A 12,017-nucleotide genomic window follows, 5' to 3' on the forward strand; every position below is an offset into this window, starting at 1 on the left:
CTCCACGGCTTCGAAGCGCGGCGCGGAAGCGTGGACTCTGGCGGCCGCCAGCGGGCAGCGCTCCTGCTACAGGGGCGCGCGGGACCGTGAGAGCGCGGGGCCGGGCCGAGCCGGGACGAGGGAGGATCGCGAGAACCAACACAGCCTGGGCGGGGCAGCGGCCGCGGGAGACACTGCTTCAAACTAAAATTCGGGAAGGGCTGGGGCTGGGTATCTAGGGAGGAGCAGTACCCAGAGCGGAGGCAGCCTCTGGCTCCGCCCGCGTCCTCTGGGCAGTCGAGGTGAGGCTTGATGCGTGGGGCGCTGGGTGCTGGTGAGCCCTGCTGTTGTCGCTCACTAGTGTCAGGGGAACAGGCCGCCTGGAAGACAGGTACAGGGAGGGCGGAGCTGAACCCTCAGAAGCAGACTGGAAGGTGTCTCGCAGATGCGGAGTCTTGCTGGAACGAGGGAAGAGGCAAGGAGAAAATCCTGGCTGGGCAGGCAGAGGGGAACAGCAGAAAAGAGCCTTTGGCGGCGGAGCAGGGCAGCAGTAAGCACTTTTTAAAGTGGGAAGCCAAGTCCGGGTTTGAGCTGAAAAAGAAGAGATCAAACTTTTTTTTTAAAAAAGGATCACTTTACAGGTCAAAGTAGGGAGAAGAATCAGGACATTTTAAAAGCTAGATGAAAGAGGAGGGCGGGGTGGTTGGGAGAAATTCATTGCATTTATATTGTTTTAGTGTTACTGACAAATCAGATCTGAGTGCAAGAGAAAAGAGGAAGCCACGGAAACCCCAAGTCTGGGCTGAATTCAAGGCAATGCTCTCCATAACTCAGGCAGACTGTACTGCAGTTCTTACAGGATGGCACACACAACAAGGAGGCCTTGCTGCCTGCCTGGGGTGGGTATCAGATTTTGTTTAGGAAAGTAGAGGAAATTAAGAAAAAAAGATGGGAAATTCATAGTAAGGATACAAACCTGGAAATTCAAATCAAGATGAGCTGCGCCCAGGCACTCATTGTAATAGTAAAGAGAGATTCCTTTGAAACCGGAAACACGGGTGCTAACCAGGATGTGGAGCCACTGCAACACTCAGTTGCTGTTAAGAATGCAGAATGGTACAGGTGGTCAGGACAGTGTGAACTGGCATGGAGTTTGACACGTAGGACAAGGTTCAGAGCGGAGAGCCCAGAGGTAGCCCCACACCATAGTGTAAATGTGAGGTGGCCCTTGAAGACCTGTGTGTTGAGGGCTGGATGCTTTTCAGAGCAGAGTACAGAGAGGTGATTGGATCACGAAGGCATTAACTTCATCAGTGCCCAATGCCATCCACTCATTGGTCTGCCCATCGTGATTTATTGGATGGCAGGGAAGCAGGAGGTGGGGCCCAGTTGAAGGAGGTGGGGCAGGGGCAGGACTTTGGGGACTGTATCTGGACCAAGCCCCTTCCTCTTTGGCCCCTTCCGGGGTTGTGGACTCTGCCCATACTTGTGGCCTGTCTGGGGCTTTATGTTTTCTCTGCTTCCTGCCCCCATCAGGTGTACAGCCTTCCTCCACCATGATGTTTCTGCCTTCACACACATCTAACTGGGCCAGCTGACGGTGGACTGAAACCTCCAGAACTGTGAGTCAAGATAATTCTTTCTTCCATTTAGTTGTGTCTCACAAGTATTTTGTCACAATGATGTCTAACACAGCCTTAAACTGACCTTTAACCAAGATGCAAATGGCGCTAGAACAGTTGAATAATCATATGTGAAATAAAAGACCCAGAATCCAGACCTTATCCTAAATGGAAAAATTAATCTAAATATAAACTCTAAAACTTAAATTTCTAGTAGAAAAGAGAAAAATGTGTGATTCTGGGTTAAGATTTTTTTTCCTTTGGTATATCTTTGAAAGCATAATCATGAATTATAAATTGGTAAGTTTGACTTCATCGAAGTAGAGAATTTCTGCTCATTGAAAGAGACTGCTAAGATATCCACAAATCACATGTGATAAGGACTGAAAGCCAGAACACACAGTCATCCCTCAAGAATTATTAAGAATTGGTTCCAGTTGGACCCCACCAAAGAAACCAAAATCCATTCATGCTCAGGTCTCTTGTGTACAATGCTGTGTTTAATACTTTATGTAAGGTAAGTGTTCTGAAAATAGTTGTGCCACTTAGGGAATAATGACATATGTGCATGTTTGGAGCAGACATTTGTTTTCTATAATATATTTGATCTGCAGTTGATTGATCCAGGGTTGTGGAATCTGCCCATACCTATAGCCCACAATAGAAAGAATTTAAAAGCTCAATAATTGGAAAACATTGTTGTAGTGTAGACAATAGGTTTCACTAAATATGCACAAATGTTCACATAGCCCAAAAAAAGATACCAATATCATTGATCACTAAGAAAATATTAATTAAAACTATGTAAATTTCCCTCTTCTGTACATTTTGTATAAATGACATAAAATATGTGGCCTTCTATGCTACTTTCCCTAGGTGTAATGTTTCCAAGCACCTTCTTATTTTCCTGGGTTCCTTTTTGTTGTTTAGTAATATTTCATTGTGATAAGTAAATCACATTTTGTTTATGTATCAGTTAGGTATTTGGGTTGTTTCCCTTTATTTGGCTATTATGAATAATGCTTTTATGAACATTCATGCACAAAATACCTGGATTCTCTACATGCCTGTGGGTAAAATTACTGGGTCGTATAGTAACTTTGTGTTTATCATTTTGAGAAAGTATTATTTTCAAAAAGAGAAAAGATAGCAGTTTTTTGTTAATAGCCCAAACCAAGAAGTTTATCAGCAGATGAATGGACATTTGAATAAGTTGTTCTGTGTCTGTATGTTTTATGTCTATTACTAGTTTAGCAGTTAATTGCTATGTGATTGCTAATACACTGATGTCTGCATTACTTTGCAATAAAAATGATGAACTACAGGTATATGAAATAGCATGGATGAGCCTCAAAATAATTTTTCTATGCAAATGAACCCAGACATTCTGTACTATTCAAGTCATAAAATTCCTGAGAATTCAAACTGGTCCACATTGATAGCAGTATGCAGCATGGTATGCTTGTACATGTGTAGTTTATTGATCTTAAAATTATACCTCATTAATTTAAAATGCCAAAGAAAACCAAAAAAAAAAAAAAATGTATAGAAGGGAAAGACACAAAACACTGGCCAGGCTAGAAACGATTCCCTGGCCCAGTGCAGTCCCAGTACAGTCCCAGCAGGCAGCCAGCTCGCTCTGTAGCCCTGGAGTCATGCTGAACGCTCCCAGGAGCACTGGCAGGAAAGCACACAATTATGTATTTCATGACTGTAAGCTCTGTTTTTTAATTGAATGTTCTGTGATCTTTTTTTCACTTAAATCTCCCTTTTAGACAAATGGTGTGAGAAATACTGTGTATTCTACTATATAATAAGATTCCCAGTGTTTCAGATAAAGGTGTTTGGAGCCAGTTGAAATTGGAGCTGACTAATTCCAACTTGATTCTATGCCCAAGATAAAATATAGGTCACTTTTGTGTGTTAAAGGTAATAAAATAGGTGTTGTCGTTTATACTACCGTAATAACAAACTTAATTATTGTATCATATTCATCCTTAGAGTTTTTAAAAGGCGTTCCTAGGAACTTCCCTAAAAGGAATGACCATAAAGTTGAACAAAGGTCCAATTTTCTATAAGTCAGTGGTGGATGGGGTGGTGCAGTGACCTTCCTTTCTATGAAACTAAATTTCACAGCCTCATTACAGCTATACACAGCCAGGGAGATGTCGGAAAACTTTCAAGGGAAGCTTGTGGGAAAGGTCTTTCAAAAAAACCAGCTCAACCTGGAAGCAGACTTTCATTCTTGCGCTTCCTTTTGCTGCCTAAAACATGGAGCTTGAGCGTAGAAGACACAGAAGCCAAACAAAAGGCAAGACATGCCTTCAACACGTAAGCCATGACAGTGGAGAGGAAGGATCCGTAGTCATCTCAGGAGTGTGGCACCGTATGGTGTCCTGGTCCATTACATCGATTTTCACTTACATAGATACAACTAATCGTGACTGACAGAAAAGTTTAAAGTAATACTTTTATAAATACAAGTTTTATGTAACAAATTTTTGTAGTGCATATTTTGTGGTGGGAATCTTGGACTCATGGCCCTTGTGTATCATTGAATTTGCAAAGTTACCATCACTTTATAAGATCTGAGACTTTATAGCTAATAATTAAATTTTATACTCCTGATGCAACTTACGATCATAGTAACTTTTTTTTCAAAATGACTCCAGAAAGCCACGTGTATACACGAGGGGAAAAAACATGCCAGTGAAGAGCTTCGCAACTTCCAACCAGGCGAACACAAGAGTACTTTCATGAGCTAATACTTACCTTGTAGGACGGGAACCTATTTTGAGCTTCTACATGAGTCACACTACAATCCTGTTGTACTAGTTGGGGTTCTCCACAGGAACAGAGTCCCTAGTGCATATAATTGGAAAGGGGTTATTAGATGGGCTCACAGCCTCCGAGGCTGCTTAGCCCTGCAGTGGCCATCAGCAGACTGGACATGTCCTGTGAAGTGAACAGATTAACCTCGGGACTTCTCTTACCAGGAAGTCTAATGGGAAGATTAATGCCTCCTGTGGCTAACACAATTGAGATTTAAGGTACTGCATTAGTTCTGTTCCATCTACAGCTCTAGTGTGATGTGTTTTAGGAAGACATCAATCAACTGGCTTAAGTCACAGAACATTATAGCTCTCCTCCATTAATCTTGGGTGTCAGGAATTTTGTCCCAGTGACAGGTAACTAATGAAGGTCTCTGCACATAGAATAAAAAAGATAACTAAAGTTAGACTTCTAAAAGTTTTATTGAGAAATAACAGGGGAATAACAGAGGGAAGTCAAAGTAAGTAAAGGAAACTTAAGATCCGGAGCTCTCTGAAGAGTTGTTGATGCAAATCCACCTGCAAACGCTAAGGGGCCTGGAGAGTTCACTGCCTTCACGACGGTCACCTCTGGAGATGCCTTTGCCACAGCTTCCTGGGTGTCTCCCCATCCAGTCTGACACCCAGCATCAACCATCACACCTGAAAAGTAGTGTTATTTTTTATTTTATTAAAAATGAAGCAGCAGGCCAACCTCCCTTCTACAGACTGCATGGGTTGGCAAGTGTTCCTGCCCTGGACTAGCTCACATCACGGCTACTGCCCTGGCCTCTTCTATTTTGTTCTCAGTGTTTTCATTTTTAAAGCGGAATGTAAGAATTCTTTACCAATGTATTTTTATATGAAATTTTTGTACCGAAGTATGATTTATGTTCAGAAAACCTATGTTTTAATAGTGGTCACATGTAACCAGGTGGAAAAGAAGCACCTGAGAGCCAGTAGGGAAATGTAGGTGGGACCCCTGAGATCAGCAGAGAGAGCAGAGCATTAAAAAAACAAAAAACAGGATGCTGAGCTGTGATGACCAGTGTCACTGTCTTAAAAGGACACTCAAGGATGTGTTAGGATGGCAGGGCTTCCATTGGGTGACAAGTCTACAAATAGCACCTTCAATTTAAACTTTTAATTAAAGTTCTTAAAATTTAGGAAATGGAGCTTGGATAGTTGCAAGATCACAAAAGTCCTGAAAATGCATTAGAAGAACCACAGTATGGAGGAGCGGGAAGGCCAGGTCATGAAGAAGGCACCAGAGGTCCCTTGTCTTAGTTACTTCTTGCTGGTTGCTGAGACAAAATACCTGATGCCCAAGGTTAGGAAAGGAAAGGTTTATTTATTACAGTTTTTGGAGGTTTCAGTCCATACTCCGTTGGCTCCAAGTCAGGGTGGTATGGTGGGATTGCAGTTCATGGCAGCTGCAAACAGCAAAGCAGAAACCAGCAAGAGAGCAAGACACACCTTCCTGCCATTATATTATATGCTGGCTCCACCCCTATATGGGTGTAGCACTGACAACCATCAATCCAAGCTCTAGACAATGAACCAATCACAAATGCATAATGCAAACGCATGAGGGCTGGGGGCCACCTACATAAAGCATGACATCCCTGCTGGTCCAGGGACAGATACCAACAATACCCAGCATTGAAGCGAAGACCTGCTTTCAGAAGGCAGGAGTTTCAGGGGAGGTGGCTGCTGGCAGAGGCAAAGGCTTCCCCCACCACTTCGGTTTTGGGTTTTTAACCCAAGGACACCTCTCACAAGGGAGAATAATTGCACCCTCAGTAGCACCTCAATTTGCTCTGGCTTTGCAGCACAGCAACAAGAATGTTTGATATATAATAACAATTTCATCCAAAAAATAAAGATCTTTGCCAACCCCAACCTCCTAGCACAAATTACTAAAGTTCACCCATCACCTGTGCCATTAACACAGGGTCTTCCACGGCAGATCCAGGAACGACATTGAGAGAGGGCCACTACCTGTACTGCCAGGGTGGTATAATGACTGCAGTGTGGACAGAGTGTGGTCCTGGCAGTGGTCTCCAGAGACGGACACACACCAGTACAACTGTTTCAAAAGGCTGGTGGGGCATATGTGCTATGTCTTGATCCATCCGCCAATTGCTGGGTAATTAGTGCCTCAACCTGGACCAGATCTGCCAGGGCAGCCTCTGAGATGGAGGTGCCAGGGAGGAGCCCAGAATCGACTCCTGCAGGCCACTTGCCTGGGGGGAGCAGGCCAGAAGGGAGGCTCCAGTCCCATCCACTCCTCACCCCTGTGGCTGCTGTGCCCTCGTGGGAATGCTCATGGGCCTCAGTATCCAGCCCATAGGACCAGTGTGATAATCACTCAGCTTCCCTGCTGGACAGGGGAGGACCGCTCACCCTCCCTTGAATTTCCTCACCAGGATCACTGTAGGGCCCTCAGCATTTCCTGCTGCACTGTTGTGGGCACCCTGCCTGTGCTCAGAGGCTCTGTAACTTTTACAGAATTCACAGCTCTATTTTATTTGTCCTGTTTAACAATTAAATCACCTAAAATTAACTGCAGTGGCAGTCCCTGCTGGTAACCTATTCAAAACCTGTTCTGGCTTTGTGGCTGCACTAGTCAGCTTTCAGATACTGTAACAGATGCCTCAGGCAACCAGCGTACAGAGAGAAAAGGTTCATCCTGGTCTCCTTGGCAGAGGTCTCCACCTGTGGTTGGTGGACCTGGGGAAGGTGGAACATCATGGTGTAAGGTGGAACATCACAGAGGAAGCCGATAGCCTCACAGTAGCCAAGAGCAAGAGAGAAGCAGCCAGCCCCCCCCCCCCCCAAGATACTACCTATCTGGCCAGCAGGCTTCCTGCCAGCCCTGGCTCATTCAAGGGCAGAGCACACCAGGTCTCAAGCTTGGGGCCTGAGGGACACTTATGATCCAAGCTCCAGCACTTGTAGAACCTCTGTTCAGGTGGTTCACGCCCAGCCAAACAACTGCATTTCCCAGCCTGTTTTGCAGCTGGGGACAGGGCCATGACACCTTCCACTGATGAAAGGACAGGGCTTTTTGGAAAAATGTTTCAAATGGATACAGATTTAACTTGCAGCAGTGTTTGTCACTTTGCCTCTCCCTTCTTACTTGGGATGCAGATGTGAAGGGAGAGGTGCGGTAGTCTTTTTGCAACCTGGAGGACCAAGTTGAGGGTGAACTCTCAGCTGGAGGGATGAGTGAAAAGCTAAATGGAACCCAGGCCCTGACTCCTAAGGGAGCATATTTTCAGCCCTGAAGAACTTACCTCTGGGTTTCTGATTTGGGAGGAAATAAACCTCTCATGTTTTGGATACCACTTTGGCCATCGAATGTAGTCCCTTGCACTCAGCCTTACCAATGGGATCTGGTGCCAGAAACAGAGCACTTAAGTAACAGACCCTAAACTATGACATTGGCTGCAAGGAAAAGTCAGGCGTTGACAGTGAGGACACAGATTTTACAGGCGAGAAAGCGCTCGGCTCTTGTTACATGATGTGAAAACATTCTCCGTGGAAAACTGTCTGCTCTCATTTCTTGGGACATAAAGCATGGTGCTTTATGTGGCTGTTAGGGAGGCGGTGGGCGTGATTTATGCTGACAGGTGCTGGTTACTTCTTGCCACTTTCAGCAAAGACACAAAGGACAGGGGTGAATTCAGAGTGGAGTTGGCTTCCCAGCCACACTCTTCTTTGTGAATTCCTCCATCTCCAGCCTTCGGTGAGAGCAACCACAAATAGATAGCAGCCCATCTATTTTGAAAAAAAAATCTGTAGTCTGAACCAGGAGTGGTAGCACACGTGTGCCTGCAGTCCCAGAATCTGGAAGATTGAGGCAGAAGGATGCAGTTTTGAGCCCATCTAGAGCACTGACTGATTTGATAAGACCTGGTCCCACAGATTAAAATCAAGAAAGGGCTGGGAAGTCAGCGTGGCGGGAAGGCCCTGGGGTTCATTCCCGGTACACAAACAAACAAACAAACAAACAGGAATACAAGCGGCTGTGTGGCCACACCGAGTCGCAGTCCCAACTAGCTGAACTCAGAGGGGGTTGCACATGGTCCAGCCCTTGGGCACAGCAAGTCGCCTGGTTTACCGCTTCCTCCTTCCTTGCACAGTGCCCTGGGGTTCGGGGTCATCAGGTCCTCAGCAAGGAAGACCAGGGAGCCTTTGGCCGTGTTCCTGGATCACACTTGGAGAGACACTGGCATCCTGGGTAAAATCCCCAGTCCGGGGATGTCCCCCTAGGCCTAGCTGATGGTAGGCAGGACCTCTGGAGGGGACCAGATGTGGGGTGGGGGAGGGGGGCAAGGTGGACTGGCTGTTGGGGGTGGGCCCTGGGCTGGCAGGGTCCTCTCCCTCCTGGTTCCTCCTCCCTGCTGTGCCATTAGCACTGTGCCCTTAGCAGTACTCTGCCAGGCCCCTGTGCCTGGCCTTCCTGCTTGAAGCCAACAGATGCCTGAGTAAGCCTTTCCTCCTTAGGTTGTGAGTGTCAGGTGTTGAGTCTCGGGGATGACAGAGTGACGAGGACACTGACCATGGCCACACAGCCCAGCCAGCCTGTGTCTGACTCCCTGCAGCCCGGGCCCTGCTCAGCGTTTTGCTTCCCCTGGACAACCTGCCCAGTGTCCACTGAGAAGCAAGCCCCCCCCCCCAGCCCAGTGCCCATCTCCAGGCACTGCCATGCCCTAGATGGTCTCAGGAGACCTAGCACGGGACTCCATGATCATAGCTTAGAAACTTAACCAATCCAAGGATAGAAACAGAGCCAAGCACAATTCAAGCCTCCTCAAGCTCAGGGAGGCCAGAGACAGGGCTTTCACAGAGGGAATTGCATTCTGCTACTGCTGACCCGGGGGCTCCCTGGAGGGGCAGTGTGCTGTTCCAGGCGCACCCAGTGTGTCTTCTGAACACAGGCGAGCACCCTCGTGCCAGGTTGCACTCCTCCAAAAACTAGTGATACCCCAGGTGACTGGGACAGAGCACATGGGCCCCGGCAGCACCTGACTGGGTGACTCCGAGGGAGGGCGGGTCCTTCAGCTTGGCTCCTGAGCACAGGCCCTGTCTGCACAGGTGCAGCAGATGCTCCATCTCAGGCTGTAGGTTCTACTGTGGTGGCCCCCACCAGTCCTCCAGAGCCCACAGGCAGCTCCCCAAGGGCTGTGTTCAAACTCCCTAGCTTAGGAGATGTGGGGGCCCCTCTCAGCCCTCCCTGCCTATCCTGTCTACACCCTGCCAGCCCTGCCTCACTGGCCACTGCTGTCTGCCCTCAGCCCCAGAGGGCTGCTTCTGCCTTCTCTGCAGAGACCCTGTATGTGATAGGCACCCCCTGTGTCCCCTCCCTGGCCAGAAGGACTGGTTTATCTGAGTGCTGAACAAAAGTTGCTTCACCATTGCTTTGTGCAGTGTTGGGGTTCAACCCAGGCCTTGCCCTCACTAGGGGAGCGCTCTCCACTGAAGACACCTCAAACCTACTTGCTGCTCTGGGGTGTCCTGTGAGTTCTGTGTGCCAGATGCTAGTCTAGGGACTGGGGACCCCAGGAGCCAACCTGCCAGGTTCCCGTCCATGTGGGTCTCCAGCGGGTCAGGCTGTGTCTGAGGCTAGTGAGATCTCTAGGGGAGAAGATATGTCGAAACTCTGGAAGGGGATTGCGGCTTCCAGAATCAGGGCCAGGGGCTGTGTGGAAGAAGCAGCCAGCTTGCCCAGCAGAATTCAGGCAGACAAGGAGCAGTAAGGGCCTGGTCACGGGGTTCTGGAGGTTGGAAGTTGCCATAGGGTACTGGGGGAGGAGCTGTGCCTGGGGCAGTGTGGAGCCCTGGCAGGCGGCTGCTGATTTTATGCAGGGAGCCACACGCTTGTATTTTCAGGAAGATAATTCTGGCAGGTGGAGTGGGGTGGTGAGAGACCCGGCCAGTGAGTCCCTTAACTCTCCCTTCCTCCATCCACCATCTATCAAGTAAGACAAATCAGATCTGCTCTGGGTATCTCATGGGACTTCAGGACGATCAAATGAGATAAGAGACACGAAAACACTTTGAAAAGTGGATGGTGATCGGGGCACTATAACACGTGAGCAGGGCACTGTTATTCCAGCTGTGCTCTGCGTGGGAACCCATCGAGGGGCAGAGGGCAACCCCAGCTCCGTCTCCCACAGGACACGCAACCCAATAATGCTTTAATTTATTGAGTGCCTATTCCAGCCTCCAAGCATACAAAGAGCCAAAGGGATTTTATGGAAAATAAAAGCAAACCCAGGAAACTAGCCAGTCTAGCTGTGAGACACAATTCTTCCTGGGAAGGGAACAAAACCCAAATGCATTCCTGGAAGCCGGATCCGGTCCAGAAGGAGCCTGCAAGGACGGGGCAGCGGAGGTATGGAGCCCTGGCCCCTGTGAGAGGCAAACCTCAGCGATCTGACCTAAGGAGGTGATGATGGGCTGACCAACACGTCTGCTGCTGTGTTCCCCCCGAGGGGGGAGCCCAGAAGAAGAACCAGGAACACGTCACCAGGTAGAAAGCTTAGTTCCATACTGGTTCCACTGCGCAATTGGTCCTCCCAGAGGCGACACTTCATCCACAGACAGACATGACGTCACAATGTGGCAAGAGCCACACTCTCATAAGTAGCAGATGTGAGTCTCAGAACAGAGATGCCTCAGGTCAGTCTACCAAGCTCATTTCCTGATCTCCAGTTGGGTGGAGCTAGATTCCAGGACAACTGAGTAATTCCCTCAGGCTCCTTCTTGAACAGGTGGGAGTGGCTTTCATATCCTTCTGGGATGCCTTCCTGTCTTCCACTAGCCAGGTTGTTCCGTGGCTGTATCGTGGATATGATATTCTGTACCCCTTTCTGTGGAGTGTGAAGTCACAGTTTGTATCTCTGTAAAAGGGCAGAATCTTCACGGTTGAAACCATGTTGCTGGAGGACGAGGTGGCCGCATATTGTGCTGTGCTGGCTCCTCCCCAGCCTTTGGAGAACCTCATCACCTTTTTTAAAGGTTCTCTGTTTGGCCACCACCCTCCCTCTGGGCTTGCAAGCCCTCGGCATTGTACGAGGTTTCCTGTAGTATTAGGACAAAGCAAGCATTGGACTGAAGTGAACTCATGCATGAGTCTTCAGAAGGGGCTTAGAACCTGGTCATCAGTACCAGGTTAAGAGGGCAGGGCTTATAAATAAGAAACAGGGAGTGTTAAAGGTGCTGGATGACCACGCTCAGGGCCAGGATTGACACTGGTGAGAAACTATGTCATGGTTGCAAAGTGGGCATTCATGTGGGCAGCTGATGGTGGACACAGACAGAACGTCCTCTCCACCAAGGGTGCTTGTAACAGGCAGTGGCTGCTTTGGCCTACAGAGAGCTTGGCTTCATCCATGCCCTGAGGTCTTCTCACCACAAGACCTTGGATGAGGGACTTCACCTCGCCTGCCAAATACAGCCCGCAGCTGTGGCACCAATCCTGACTCCTGGGCACAGTAAGGGTGATTCTCAGAGCCCTGTCGCCCTCTGTGCTGAGCACTGATCTTGTGACGACCGGAGGGAGGTTGTGAGCCGCTTTGGGGTTTCCCTAAGTCCT

At 48.2% G+C, this 12,017-nt stretch overlaps 1 long non-coding RNA gene across 1 annotated transcript; it reads left to right on the plus strand.

The window, feature by feature from the left end:
* The first annotated feature begins 58 nt into the window (after nucleotides 1-58).
* Nucleotides 59-6,313, plus strand: LOC106026426 (uncharacterized). The gene is made up of 2 exons (XR_001200065.3): nucleotides 59-878; nucleotides 1,516-6,313. It is a non-coding gene; the product is annotated as an uncharacterized LOC106026426 (long non-coding RNA).
* The last annotated feature ends 5,704 nt before the right edge of the window (nucleotides 6,314-12,017 follow it).

The sequence above is a fragment of the Cavia porcellus genome, unplaced genomic scaffold (assembly GCF_034190915.1).
Source record: "Cavia porcellus strain 051 isolate PalLab524CR breed Dunkin Hartley unplaced genomic scaffold, mCavPor4.1 scaffold_9, whole genome shotgun sequence".
Lineage (NCBI taxonomy): Eukaryota > Metazoa > Chordata > Mammalia > Rodentia > Caviidae > Cavia > Cavia porcellus.